Below are 13,541 nucleotides of genomic sequence, written 5' to 3' on the forward strand. Positions count from 1 at the left end.
ATCACTGCAACCAATGGCATTCGAATCATCTTGGAACAAGGAGAAACAGCAGCCTCATCCTCTCTGACATCACTGTGGTCTTCAACACTGTCTCCCACATCAGAAAGCTCCACGAGATTGGCACATAAAGATTCATACTCAAATGTAGCTGCTCCTTCCTCATGGAAAGAACACAAATGGTCAGGCTGCCACCCTTAACAGTAGAGGCCAAGAAACTGATATGCACAGTCCTACATGGATTGTCCCGATGCTCCACTCTTCAACATATACGTGCACCGTTTGCCAACATAATCTTATCACAAGACATCACCATCATCTCCTATGCTGATGACAGCCAACTCATTCTCTCCCTGATGGACAAGACAACCACCGAAAGAACCAAATTCACTAACTGCATGATCATGGTGGCAGACTAAATGCGAACCAACTGCTTGATGCTCATCTCTGACAAGACAAAAATACTGGTCTTCACTAACAATATTTACTTATTGGACGCTACCTGGTGGCCGTTGCAGCTAGGACCAACACCTACACACACAGAAGATGCAAGAAATATAGGGATCATCCGAGACGAAAGCTGAACATGAGAGCTCATGTCCATACTGTGTGCACCTCCTGCTTTCACATCCTACTCATTCTGTGAAAAATCTTCAAATGATTGCTACAGAACACCAGATGCATTGTCATGCAAGCCCTCATCACCAGCAGGCTAGATTACAGTAACACTCTATACGTCAGAATTTCCAAACAACTCCTACACAGACTCCAGAACACCAGGAACACTGCTGCAAGAGTCATACTCATCCTCCCATGCCGCACCCACATAATACAGCAACTATGGAAGTTTAACTGGCTCCTCATTTACAAGCGCAGCCAATTCATACGTCTCATGCACACGTACAAAGCCCTACACAACAGAGGACCAGAATAGCTTAACAGAAACATACACTTTCAGCAACCTATCAGACGCCTACGCTTTGCCTCACTTTCACTCTCACTTGCACACTCTGCCCACATCCCAAAAAATGAAACTGGAAGTCACTCATCCTCCTTCATCGAACTACCTGCCACAGCATATCAGAGCCTTCTCCTCAAATATTGAGCTCTGCAAAAAGCTTGGGGCCTTGCTCATTGTATACATACCTTAGGGACCACACACCTACACACCAGCCCAAGTGCCAGGACACCCACCTAGGAGAATATTTAACTCTGCAAATCAACATATTATATAACATATGCCGGAAACAAGTAGTTGGGTGTTGATCCTCACAAGTGACATCCAAAATATTGTAAGTGAACTTCTCACCTTTTGATGTTTAACTCATGTTTGTACTGGAAACAGTATTGGGCCATATTTAAAGGGAAGTGTACCACGGACTGTGTCTGGGTAGTTTGTAGAGTTATTTATTTCTTAGTTGTTTATTTGTTAATTTATTCTTATAAAATATGCTCGTCCCAAGGGGACTGATGTAGTATTTAGACCACTGAGTACGAGGGAGTGGAAAGGGTCAGGGATAGAATATTAAATAGAAAAGCAAAATAAAGACCAGGGACAAATGGGTGAAGAGTCAGACATTAAAGATGTATAATACTGCAATGTAGAATGTAAAAAGAAGCTGAGACTGGAGAGGAAGATGAGAAAAGGCAGGCTGTAGTCTGTCAGGAAAATTCAATGTGAAGGGAGAGACTAATTGCTAACTTCTAATTAATCTGAGATCGGCTTCATTTTGAAGCTTGTGGTAGCAGGTCCTGCCCCAAATTGCCTAACTTTAGTGCTCCACTGTATTTCAGAAACACTTTCACTACACACCTGTTGACACAGAACAGCAAGATCAGTTACATCTGAAGATCATCTCTGTTTTGAGAAACACTTCTAACACTTTTTGTTTCGGCAGGAAACTGCTTTACATGGCATGATGGTCTTAAACAGGAAAGAACAGGCAATGTCTTCCTCGCACTTGGAGAAATGTTACAGGTTGTCAGAACTTGTTTGTTGTTTTTGAGATACAACTCTCCACTTTGAGGGTGTACCTTTGAAAAAATGTCAGCCAGCTTGTCATGTAAACATGGCGTTGTAGGCTGTGCTGCTTTGAAAAATACTCCTACACGGGCAAATTCAGTGGTAGTATTTCAAGTGATAAATCCATACCTGTACTGTGGGGTTTCTACATATAGTTTTTGAGTTGCTGCGGACTGGCAGAGACACAAATTTGCAGAAAGAGAAATGAACAGGCTAGATTTTTTTTTTTATGTTTGAAAGCTTTATTGAAACGAATTTGTCAATACAATAAAGTGACATCAGCAGAACAAAGCGAAAAAGGGACAATCATGGGAAAGAAAGAACATAGGCAACTGATGGCACAATGAGCAGAAAAAATCAAAGCATTTTTAAAAGAGTTTTCATAGGAGGGGGAGGGAGGAGAAGGGGAGGGAGGGGTAGAACCATGATAATACAGTTAAGAATAAAATAAAATAGAAATAAGCATGTTAAAAGGTGGCAATAAAGTACAGTAAACGCACAACTAGCTAAACGATAAATGGAGAAAACACTTTATCAAAACAAGTGTAAAAAGAAGAAACTTCTTTAGTGAAATCTAAAAGCATGAAACTACAAGCAGGAGTACAACTGTTCAAGGAGGTTTAAAATTATCAGAGGAGAGTGGAGTGTATGTCTTTTTAGCGGATTGATCCAAATATAGGGTAAGAGGCAACCAATATAGTTCAACATTGCGAGAAGGTTTGCAGGAGGATGCAAATGCAACATCCAATCTATGAGAGTGACATAGAATGTTCCACCAGCATAATAAGGAAAGTTTGGACAAAGACTTCCAATTGAAGAAAAAAAAAGATTGAGTAAGAGATGCAGTACGGGAAGTCTTTAAAGATTTAGTCCAGAGTTTATCCCAAAGGGAGGTTGGCCACGAACAACAAAAGTCCTTTTCCCAAGTTAGTTCCAATTTGGATTTAGGACGGGTAGGATCAGGAGCAGAGAAGTATCGATATATAAGAGAAGCTTTAGGATTTGTAGAGAGAACAGTAAGTAGAGAGGAAGGTGAGGTGGGTGAGATATCGGATGGCAATGAGTAATATGAACAGGCTAGATTGACCTGATTATTTCCAGAGGAATTTAATTTCAATAACTTTGTAATTTTTAAACATTTGTATTTATTGTTGAAATAATTCTGTTGCACAACAGAAAAAGCAGATGAAGAAACATGTATTAATTTAGTTATGTATTAACATACTATACTATACTATGCTGATTTGTAAAGAGCATAGCTACCCAAAGGCTACCCAGCCCTGAGTGGGTCACAGATGCAATAGCTGACTAAACTTATACTAGGGGCTAGTGTGGATATAGCCAGCTTTTAAGCATTTTCCTAAAACTAAGCGTGGGCGTAAAATCCGTTTCGCGGGCGAATTTGCAGATTTTTGACGATTTCGCGATCCGCGAATTGCGTGAAATAGCCCAATAATAACCAAATTCGCAAGCAACTAATTATTTTGCTTGGTCGCGCTTGAAAAATACAATATCGCGCGCGCGGCGTTGACTCTGAGCCTGCCGAGTTGTTTTTCTCCCGTTTTTGCGTGTGCTGCGCCATTTTCGATCTTGCTGCGTGATCGCGCAAGAGTTTTTCTAACGCAATTACGTCATCGCGGCTTGCCATCTTGCACGGCGAGAGTTTGACAACGCGAGTACGTCATAAATGCCCGCGACGGCGCGCAGCTGACTTCCGGCGGGAGATTTGAACAGCTCGCGTTCGCGAATTTGCAAAAATTGCAATTCTGCACAAGATATCCACCGCAGGAAGCATAAACCTTGTGAAAATTATGATTTTGATCAGAATAACTCCTCAGATTGACATTTGGCTGCACTTTTTGGTGCAGGAGTCCATTTTTTGGGGTGGGGTGGGAGGAAGGAAGTGCCCCAGAGTCTCCAACTTCCTGTTCCTGTCCAGCAGGCTCCTCCCAGTGCTTTGTCCATGTCCTGCTCACTTTTCATTTGGCTGTGGAGCTGGAAGGATTACTTTTTTTGGCTGCTGCTGGATATTTGTATTTGAGGACTTTTTGGACTTTGGAGTTTGGATCACTTTTGGACTTGAGATTTTACAAGTAAGTTTGTGTTGTTGTTTAGGGCATTGCAGTTGAGGCAACTCCAGTTCTAAAACGTTTTTCACAACTTTAACAAAATATATATTGTGGTGGTAGCTAGCCACAGTATCCAGTAGGCCCAGGGTTAGTCATGGGTGCATGATACAACTGTTGCTCTGATTTTTTTAAACTTAATTCTCATTTATGTCATGGAATTTTAGCTCACTGTTATATGGTTTTTATTTTTTTAGTTTGGGGTGCCTGTAAAGCCTCACTAGCCAGTAGGCCCAGGGGTAGTGAGTGGTGAATGGGCCTAGTCTTTCTGTGGGGTGTCTTGAATGTAAACATCATTGAGGGCATGGAGGGCATGGGATTGTGGTGATTTGTGTGTGTTTTTCGATTTTTTGGGGTGTTGATGGGGCATGGCCATGTGGGTGGGGGCCATTTTGAGGACTGGTACAGGCAGGGCCTGGCCATGTGGTGGGGGTCAAGGGGCCATTTTGAATCCAGGCAGTGTGCTTTGTGCCATAGGCCTGCATCCAATGTGCCTTGCTTTCATCCATTATGCCCAGGGGTACTCAGTGGTGCATGGGCCTAGTCTTTCTGTGGGGTCTCTTTAATGTAAACATGATTGAGGGCATGGATGGTATTGGATTGTGGTGATTTGTATGTGTTTTTTGATTTTTTAGCTGTTGTTGGGGCCTTTTGCCCAGGGGTACTCATTGGTGCATGGGCCTAGTCTTTCTGTGGGCTGTCTTGAATGTATACATCATTGAGGGCATGGATGGCATTGGATTGTGGTGATTGTTATGTGTTTTTCGATTTTTGGGCTGTTGTTGGGGCCTTTTGCCCAGGGGTACTCAGTGGTGCATGGGTCTAGTCTTTCTGTGGGGTATCTTGAATGTAAACCTCATGGAGGGCATGGATGGCATTGGATTGTGGTGATTTTTGTGTGTTTTTCGATTTTTTGGGGTGTTGATGGGGCATGGCCATGTGGGTGGGGGCCATTTTGAGGACTGGTACAGGCAGGGGTCAAGGGGCCATTTTGAATCCAGGCAGTGTGCTTTGTGCCATAGGCCTGCATCCAATGTGCCTTACTTTCATCCATTATGCCCAGGGGTACTCAGTGGTGCATGGGCCTAGTCTTTCTGTGGTGTCTCTTTAATGTAAACATCATTGAGGGCATTTATGGCATTGGATTGTGGTGATTTTTATGTGTTTTTCGATTTTTGGGCTGTTGTTGGGGCCTTTTGCCCAGGGGTACTCAGTGGTGCATGGGCCTAGTCTTTCTGTGGGGTGTCTTGAATGTAAACATCATGGAGGGCATGGATGGCATTGGATTGTGGTGATTTTTGTGTGTTTTTCAATTTTTTGGGGTGTTGATGGGGCATGGCCATGTGGGTGGGGGCCATTTTGAGGACTGGTACAGGCAGGGATCAAGGGGCCATTTTGAATCCAGGCAGTGTGCTTTGTGCCATAGGCCTGCATCCGATGTGCCTTGCTTTCATCCATTATGCCCAGGGGTACTCAGTGGTGCATGGGCCTAGTCTTTCTGTGGGGTGTCTTGAATGTGTACATCCTTGAGGGCATGAATGGCATTGGATTGTGGTGATTTTTATGTGTGTTTTGATTTTTGGGCTGTTGTTGGGGCCTTTTGCCGAGGGGTACTCAGTGGTGCATGGGCCTAGTCTTTCTGTGGGGTGTCTTGAATGTAAACATTGTGGAGGGCATGGATGGCATTGGATTGTGGTGATTTTTGTGCATTTTTCATTTTTTTGGGGTGTTGATGGCGCATGGCCATGTGGGTGGGGGCCATTTTGAGGACTGGTACAGGCAGGGGTCAAGGGGCCATTTTGAATCCAGGCAGTGTGCTTTATGCCATAGGCCTGCATCCAATGAGCCTTGCTTTCATCCATTATGCCCAGGGGTACTCAGTGGTGCATGGGCCTAGTCTTTCTGTGGGGTGTCTTGAATGTAAACATCATTGAGGACATGGATGGCATGGGATTGTGGTGATTTTTATGTGTTTTTCGACTTTTTGGGGTGTATAACTGATGTCCCTCTGTCTTCCATTGCTTTTAGGTGCACAAGAGAACCACCAGTGCCAGGCAGAAGTCCTGCAGCGGTGTGTGCAGCACAACATCACGCGACGTCATGTGTGGCCACAGACAAGACAACTCTGCAACTCGTGCAACTGCGGCCTGCTGTTCTGACATCTGAAGAAGATGGGCCCAAAGAAAGGTGGCCGTAGCGCCTCAGCGAAGAAAGTTGCCAGTGCCACTGCCAGTAAGAAGGAGCAGAAGAAGCAAGTGGCACCACCTACCAAGGAGACGGTGTGCCCACCGACACCTTTTTTGGGGAAAAAAAACTACGCCAGCAGCAGCAGCGGTGTCCGCCGGGGACCAAGCTGGAAGCAGCACCTCCGCCTCATTGGGGTCAGTGCCACCACGCCAAGTTAGGTCCAAGACCATGAGTGCTGCTGCGGCAGCTACTTTGGTTGTTCAATCACCATCGACCAGTGATGTTGGCTCTTCACAAGAAAGTACCATCCAATCAACGCCGGGTGTAACTCAGCTGGCGAGTGTCCAACAATCACAGCCGCAAAGACAACCACAAGTGCAACTAGTAAAAGCGCAAGTACATGGGCAAGGAAAGGCGCAAGTACATGGGCAAGGAGAGGCGCATGTACATGGGCAAGGAGAGGCGCAAGTACATGGGCAAGGAGAGGCGCAAGTATATGGGCAAGGAGAGGCGCAAGTACATGGGCAAGGAGAGTCTCAAGTACATGGGCAAGGAGAGGCGCAAGTACATGGGCAAGGAGAGGCGCAAGTACATGCACAAGGAGAGGCGCAAGTAGAGGTGCATGGAGAGGTGCCACTAGAGGTTCATGGAGTGGCACAACTGCCTACAACACTTGTTCCTCCAGAAGTAGGGCCCTCGAGAAAGTGTGGAGAAGGGAACCAACAAGGGACAACATGGCTACCCTCAAGCTCGCCACCCGGAAACACCACCAACTGATCCGCGCCACCAAGAAAAATGCATACAAGGACCGGCTCGACAACAACGCACACAACTGCAAGGAACTCTTCAGCATCGTAAAAGAGCTCTCCAACCCCAACGCCGGAAACAACGACATCACCCCGTCGCAAGACCTCTGCAACTCCCTCGCCTCCTTCTTCCACAACAAGATCGCGGACATACACAACAGCTTCAGCATTCAACCATCGCACACAACGACCGCAGCAACGCCGCCCACCACCACTCTCCGCACCTGGACTCCGATCAGCACCGAAGACACCATCCGCACAATGAACTCCATCCACTCCGGATCTCCAACTGACCCCTGCCCTCACCACGTCTTCAACAAGGCCGACGCGGACATCGCACCCCACCTGCGGGACATTATCAACACCTCCTTCGACACCGCCACCTTCCCGGAGAGCTGGAAGCACGCCGAACTCAGCGCTCTCCTCAAGAAACCCACAGCGGACCCCACCGAACTCAAGAACTACCGTCCCATCTCGCTCCTCCCGTTCCCAGCCAAAGTCATCGAAAAGACCGTCAACAAACAGCTGGCCGCCTTCCTCGAGACGAATGGATCCCTCGACCCCTCACAGTCTGGCTTCCGAGCCAACCACAGCACCGAGACCGCCCTCATCGCGGCCACCGACGACATCCGGACCCTGATGGACAACGGAGAAACAGCGGCCCTCATCCTCCTCGACCTCTCCGCGGCGTTCGACACTGTCTGCCACCGCACCCTAGTACAGCGCCTCGGCAACATCGGAATCCAGGAGAAGGCACTGGAATGGAACACCTCCTTCCTCGATGGAAGAACACAGAGAGTCCGCCTACCACCGTACAAGTCAGAGGCCACCGAAGTCATCTGCGGCGTCCTCCAAGGATCCTCGCTGAGTCCCACCCTCTTCAACGTCTACATGAGCCCCCTCGCGGCCATCGCACGCAAACACAACCTCAGCATAATCTCCTACGCCGACGACACCCAGCTGATCCTCTCCCTGACCAACAACCCCGCCACCGCCAGAACCAACCTGCACGAAGGAATGAGAGACGTAGCCGAGTGGATGACGACCAGCCGCCTGAAACTGAACTCGGACAAGACGGAGGTCCTCATCCTGGGCTCCTCGCCCTCCGCCTGGGACGACTCCTGGTGGCCCCCCACCCTGGGCACCGCACCCAAACCGACTGACCACGCACGGAACCTGGGCTTCATCCTGGACTCCTCCCTCTCCATGACCAGACAAGTCAACGCCGTCTCCTCATCATGCTTCAACATCCTACGCATGCTACGGAAGATCTTTTGGTGGATCCCCACCGAGACCAGGAAGACCGTCACCCAGGCCCTCGTCACCAGCCGACTGGACTACGGCAACGCTCTCTACGCCGGAACCACCGCCAAGCTCCAGAAGAGACTCCAGCGGGTCCAGAACGCCTCAGCCAGACTCATCCTCGACCTCCCACGAAACAGCCACATCTCCGGACATCTGAGAGACCTGCACTGGCTCCCCGTCAAGAAAAGAATCACATTCCGTCTCCTCACCCACGCACACAAAGCCCTACACGACCAAGGCCCGAGCTACCTCAACAACCGAATCAACTTCTACGCTCCCAAGCGCCACCTCAGATCAACCAGCCTCGCCCTCGCCGCAGTCCCCCGCATCCGAAGAGCGACAACAGGAGGAAGGTCCTTCTCCCACCTGGCCGCCAAGACCTGGAACTCCCTCCCGACGGACCTGCGCCTGACCCAAGACCACTTCGCCTTCAGGAAGAAGCTCAAGACCTGGCTGTTCGAGCAGTAACGGCACCCCCCCCCCAGCGCCTTGAGACCCTACGGGTGAGTAGTGCGCTCTAAAAATGTCGTGATTGATTGATTGATCAGGAAATTGATATTCAAGTGGAATAATCATCCGAGGAAGCCACTCCTCCTGAGGATGATCCATTGTCTTCCAGATCCCCAGCAAGAAAAAGGTTAAGGAGGGCTGCTACTACTACAAGTTCTTCTTCAAGCCCCCTTCATTCTGATGACTCTGATCTTGATTGGAACCCATCAATGCAGTCTGACAGTGAGGCACGCCATGAGCCGACAAGAGAGCTAAGCCGAAAAGGAAGGTTCCCACAAGGCTTCGACTTATGGTTGCTGACGATGAACAAGAAGTGGTGCCTTCTGCTGCTGATGAAGAGTCTGACGATGACCCAGTCATCACAGATGTCACTCCAGCCACAGCGGGCATGCAGCAGACAAACATTTTAACCCTAGCCCGAATGGCTGCTGAGTAGGATTTGGGCGGCGCGGCACTGGTGGTACCACCACCAACGCAGTTAACTACAACACCAACACGACCTACAGCTTCCATATTTTCTCGTCAGAAGGGCCGGCAGGGACCTCCATCCAGCTCGACCCCCATTACCTCAAGTAGTGGTGCTGTAAGTCAACTACAGGAAAAAATTCAGCCATGCACAACCTACACTTCATCTTGCATTGGAAGTCAAAGTAGCTCCTGCACCACCAGCAGACAGACATCTCCAGTCCCCAGTTTGGGACTTCTTTACTGTTAGCAAAAAGGCGGAAAACATGGTTGTTTGTTCAATTTGTAAAGTATCAGTTAGTCGGGGTAAGCTTGGTACCAACTATGGTACCGGAGGCCAGAGAGTTCATCTCAAAAAACACCACCCTATCCAGTGGTATAAGCACCTAAGTGACATCGATGAAGCCAAAACAAATCAAAATGTATCCCTTGATATTGCATCTGATGATGATGAGAGGCTGATCGTGCAGGGGGGAAGTGAAGAAGGTACACACAGTACCCCTGGCAGCAGCACTGCAGTGGTAGCACCCACACCCTCTACCCCTGCAACATGTATGAGGCACACTAAGAGTCTGGGACACACACCAATGCAAAAAAGTAAATCAATGAGCCTAACTGGTTTGAAGTCTGCATCATCATCATCATCATCACGTAAAACGGTCCAGCGCACCATTAGCAGCATGTTTTGGTCGGATCCGCCATTTGAACGCAACCACCCAACGGTGCGTCTCTATAACGCAAAGCTGGCTAAAATGCTAGCGCTGGACCTTCTCCCTTTCTCTTTCGTGGAAGGGGTGGGTTTTCGTGAATTGGTGGCAACAGTCTGCCCTAAATGGAAAGTTCCTAGCCGGTACTATTTTGCAAGGGTTGCTGTTCCAGCACTACATCAAGATGTGCTGGAGGTGATTGGCGCAGCTATTCTGAAGAGTGCTGTTCACACTATCCACATGACAACAGACATGTGGACCAGTTGCCAAGCCCATGATTACATGTGCATCACTGCACACTGGGTCTCTTTTGCAGGGGTCGAAAGACAGTTAAAACACAAAGATGTTGACACGGAGGAAGTTTTTCAAGCTACTCGCAAACATGCAACAGTAGGCATGTTTGCCATGGAGAAATCTCACACTGCACCTAACCTTTTGGAGGAGTTTAACAGGAAGGTCAATGAATGGCTGCATCCAAGAAACCGCACAGTTGGTTATGTTTCCACAGATAATGGCAGTAATATAGTTAAGGCCATGGACAACGGTGGCTATTTCAGAGTGCCGTGTTTGGCGCACAGTATTAACATCGTGGTGCAAGCCTTCTTGACAGCAGAAGAGCCAGTCGTCAATGTACTGACCACCTGCCGAAAAATCTGTACCCATTTCAACCATTCTTTTAAGGCCCGGAAGCAGCTGAGGAGCCTTCAATATGAACGTAAACTGCCAGTCAAAGGACTAATCCAGGAGGTGGCAACACGTTGGAACTCAACCTTTTACATGCTTGAGCGTCTGTCTGAGCAGTGGGAGGTAATACATGAGTTTGTCTTTAAACTGGGTTCTGCTCACAAAGACTTGATGCTAGAGTTGGAGGAATGGAAGCTAATTGCAAGCCTGACAGACATGCTTCGTCCTTTTGAGCTCTTCACGCGTGAAGTCAGCAGGGAGGACTGTTCTTTGACCAAAGCTATCCCATTGTTGCGCATGCTAGAGCACCAACTGAAGGAGGTGTCTTCAACGTTCCGAGATGATGGTGAAAAGCGAGAAGCATATGGTTTGGCGCAGAAGTTATTATGGCGCCTACTTGACAATGAAAGGCTTAAAAAGATACATACAGAACAACATTACATTTGTGCCACTATTCTTGATCCACGGTACAAAAAGGCACTGCCCACCAACACTTTCTTTCCTTTTTCGGAAGCAGAAGTTTCAAAGTACAAACATTGGCTAGCTGTGTCAGCCACTCGGTTTGAAAGAGAGCGGCAGAACCTTCAAGGAGGCAGCACAAGGACAACTGAATCAGCAGGCCATCCGGCGTCAAGTTCCACTTCTCAATCCGTGGCCGAAGGGAGTCCCTTTCCCTCACAGCCGTTAACGACACCAGCAACCATATCATCACCCTCACCTGCACCAGTCCGCAAACAAATATTGTTGGAAGGGGATTGTCTAACTCAGCAAGGGTTAGCTCGGTCCACTGATGAAAAGGTCGCAGATGGTACGCAAAGTGGATCAACCCTGGAGAACCTTGAGTCGGTGGTGCAGGCCTATCTGGATGACCCAACAGAGGTCTGTCATAATGAGAACCCACTGGGATATCGGTATACGAAAAGCTCAAAATGGTGACTGATCACCAATCTGGCTCTAAATTATTTGTCTTGCCCACCCGCCTTTTGCCCAAAAATGTGGAGAGGTTAACAATAATCAAGATGAATCAGCACTTCATACCTCCCGATTACAAAATACGTGAATGCACGCAGGAAGAAGAGGACACCGACTTAGGTGATGATGACGACGGAAGTTCTTCTCGGTCACCAGACCTTCTCCCTTCTCAATTCATAGATTCGGAGGACGAGCTTTGCTTCCCTGACAACGAGGAATGAAAATTACTTCCTTTTTTTCCGTACTTATTCACTTTTATTCCTGTGTGTCTTTCTTTGTTTTGCTACTTTTACCACAACAAAACTCTAATCAACTAATCACAATAAGTCCATCATCAGCACTGTCTTCATCTTATTTTCCGTATTGATTTGAAGGTGCCGCAGTCTGCATTCAGATGTTCACAAGTTCACAACTCAATCATGCTCCTCTATCCTCCTCCTCCAGACTCCCCCTATCCATTTTCCTCAAGGCAGATGGAGGGATTATGGAGAAAAACAAACTTTGTCTTCGTAGACGAGTCCCCTCAAGTGGGACTGAAATAACTGACTGACTGACTACATGCTTGCTGATTGTTGACAGACCTACTTCTGAAATTTACAGGAGAGGCTGCCCTGTGGGCCCTCACTTTCCGAAGGAGATGCGGACATAAAGTAGAACAGGTAATGAATAATGAGAAGATGGCATGCAGTGGACAGCAATGGCTGTCTGTCTCTGTTGAAACCAATTGCTGTTTGTTTTTTTTGAACAGCGCAATTTGCCATGTTTTCAATATACCTGTATTGCAGGTTTATGGGGGTTTATTTGGGGGTGTTCTAGATTTGCGGTGCTGGGTCGGGGGTCTGGGAGCACTGCTGACACAGTCTAATGTTGATTGCATTTGTTTTTCAGGAAATCCATGGTGGAAAACGGGAGTTATGGCCTAGCTGCACAGTGCGCCTGGAGTGATTTTGGAATGAGGCCTAAATATTTCTAAGTGTGAGCTTTTACGGTTTTGCTTTTTGCCTGTTTGGGGGTCTTCTACTTGTTTCCGCCTGGGTTAATGGGTCTGGGGCCATTGCTGGGAAGGTCTAATACCGGATAAAATACATGGTTAAAAAGTTTTTCACTTTTTAGCGTTTTCGCTCACTTCCGTGTTTTTGAGGGCCTGCTTGGGGGAGTTCCTGGTGTTTGGGGGTGGGTTTTGGGGTCTTGGAGCAACGCTGGGTATGGATACTTTTGATTTGATTGCAAGAGGTTTGAAGCAAATACATGGTGGCAAAGGGGAGTTAGGGCCTAGCTGCAGAGCGCGCGCTGAGTGATTTTGGAAATTTGCCTGAAAATGTCTAAGTTCCCACTTTTGTATATTTGCTTTTTGCCTGTTTGGGGGTCTTCTACTTGTTTCCGCCTGGGTTGACGGGTCTGGGGCCATTGTTGGAAAGGTCTAATACCGGATAAAAGTGTTTTGGATAAAATACATGGTTAAAAAGTTTTTCACTTTTTAGCGTTTTCGCTCACTTCCGTGCTTTCGGGGGCCTGCTTGGGGGGGTTCCTGGTGTTTGGGGGTGGGTTTTGGGGTCTTGGAGCAACGCTGGGTATGGATACTTTTGCTTGCAAGAGGTTTGAAGCAAATACATGGTGGCAAAGGGGAGTTAGGGCCTAGCTGCAGAGCGCGCGCTGAGTGATTTTGGAAATTTGCCTGAAAATTTCTAAGTCCCCACTTTTGTATATTTGCTTTTTGCCTGTTTGGGGGTCTTCTACTTGTTTCCGCCTGGGTTGACGG

This window comes from Lissotriton helveticus, chromosome 6, assembly GCF_964261635.1.
Source record: "Lissotriton helveticus chromosome 6, aLisHel1.1, whole genome shotgun sequence".
NCBI lineage: Eukaryota > Metazoa > Chordata > Amphibia > Caudata > Salamandridae > Lissotriton > Lissotriton helveticus.